Source organism: Corvus brachyrhynchos, unplaced genomic scaffold (genome assembly GCF_000691975.1).
Source record: "Corvus brachyrhynchos isolate BGI_N302 unplaced genomic scaffold, ASM69197v1 scaffold191, whole genome shotgun sequence".
Classification (NCBI taxonomy): Eukaryota; Metazoa; Chordata; class Aves; order Passeriformes; family Corvidae; genus Corvus; species Corvus brachyrhynchos.
In genome coordinates this window covers 1,965,308-1,966,667 of record NW_008236487.1, presented here as the reverse complement: position 1 = coordinate 1,966,667, position 1,360 = coordinate 1,965,308, and the positions used below count along the sequence as shown (strand labels likewise).

General features: G+C 47.7%; 1 long non-coding RNA gene across 2 annotated transcripts; it reads right to left on the bottom strand.

The window, feature by feature from the left end:
- Positions 1-221: 221 nt before the first annotated feature.
- Positions 222-1,360, bottom strand: LOC108444685. 2 transcript variants are annotated; one of them, XR_001859314.1, is made up of 2 exons: positions 1,313-1,360; positions 222-1,206 (listed from the first exon to the last, which is right to left on the bottom strand). It is a non-coding gene; the product is annotated as an uncharacterized LOC108444685 (long non-coding RNA). The 2 variants fall into 2 exon arrangements; XR_001859315.1 differs by having other exon boundaries at positions 222-410.

The window sequence follows — 1,360 nt, the reverse complement described above, 5'->3', positions numbered from 1 at the left end:
CGGTGGCCGGAGGGACTCGGTCAGCCGGGAGAGCGCGGGGGGGGCGCTTGGTGCCCACCGCTCCCGTTTTCCTCATGGACTCGGAGGAACAGGAGCCCTGGGCAGTCCAGTTTCCGCGGCCTTGACCTCGAGGTCACGTGGCTACAGGTGTGGGTTAGGAGGGTCACAGTCCCAAACCGAACCCACCCGCAAGGCAGGAAAAGAAACAGTCCGGATACAGCTGCAACCATATTTGCTGGTTTATTTAGTAATATTTATTTTTTTAAAATACACATTATTGTCACGTACTATTATATATTATTTCTTCTTTTATTTATTCAAACTTGGTTTAAATATTATTTAAATGGTGTCTGAAATAATAGTGAAGCGTTCTGAAGACCCAAAATGCAAGTTGATTTCCTGCGTTGCACCTGCAATATGATAAAACATCAAAGTGACACACATAGTTTTATAATAAACTTTTATGTAGAAAAAAAAAAAAGCACAGAAAAAAATAAGGAAATAGAAATAAACCAGGAAGAAGCATGGATGTGACAAATACCGCATTCAGCACTGATTTTAAAGGAATAATTCTGTCTTTTCCACCAAATGTTCCTGCAGAATGGAGATGGAAGCCTCTTGCTGATTAGAACGAACAAGTACTATTATAGATGATGAAGTTTTCTGGAATTTTGCTATAAAGAAAAGAATGGCAGCAGTAACAGAACTCCTGCAAGGCCATCCTTCCCCTCCCCTTGTCCAGCTGTTTCCTGCATCCTTCTGCTTCTCCTGTGATGAGGAGCTCAGGGCACTGCCAACACAAAGCTACTTTAGGGCCCTATAAGCAAGTTTGTCGCCGTGTTCCATTTCTGTCTGCTGCAGGTTCAACTCATTGCAGTGTTTCTGTGAAGTGGCTCCGTTTTCTGTAACAGTGCTCGTGGAACTGTCACCAAAGCCAACGGGTTATTGTGCCCAGCTCTGGTCTCCTCAGTACAACAGAGACTGGATCTACTGCAGAGGCGCCAGTGGAGGCCACGGAGATGATGAGGGGTCTGGAGTGTCTCTGTTACGAGGGGAATCTGCGGGAGCTGGGACTGTTTAGTCCAGGGAAGAAAAGACTGAGGAGGATCTCATCAATGCATGCAAATATCTCAAAGATGCCAAGGCGAAGGTGCCAGCCTCTCTCTGGTGGTGCCCAGCGACAGGACGAGGAGCAGCGGACACAAACTAAAACACGAGGAGTTCCACCTCAACACGCAGAACTTTACACTGAGGGTGGCAGAGCCCTGGAACGGGTGGTCATGGAGTCTCTCTGGAGACATCGCAAACCCACCTGGACGCGTTCCTGTGCCACCTGCTCCAGGTGACCCTGCCTGGGCAG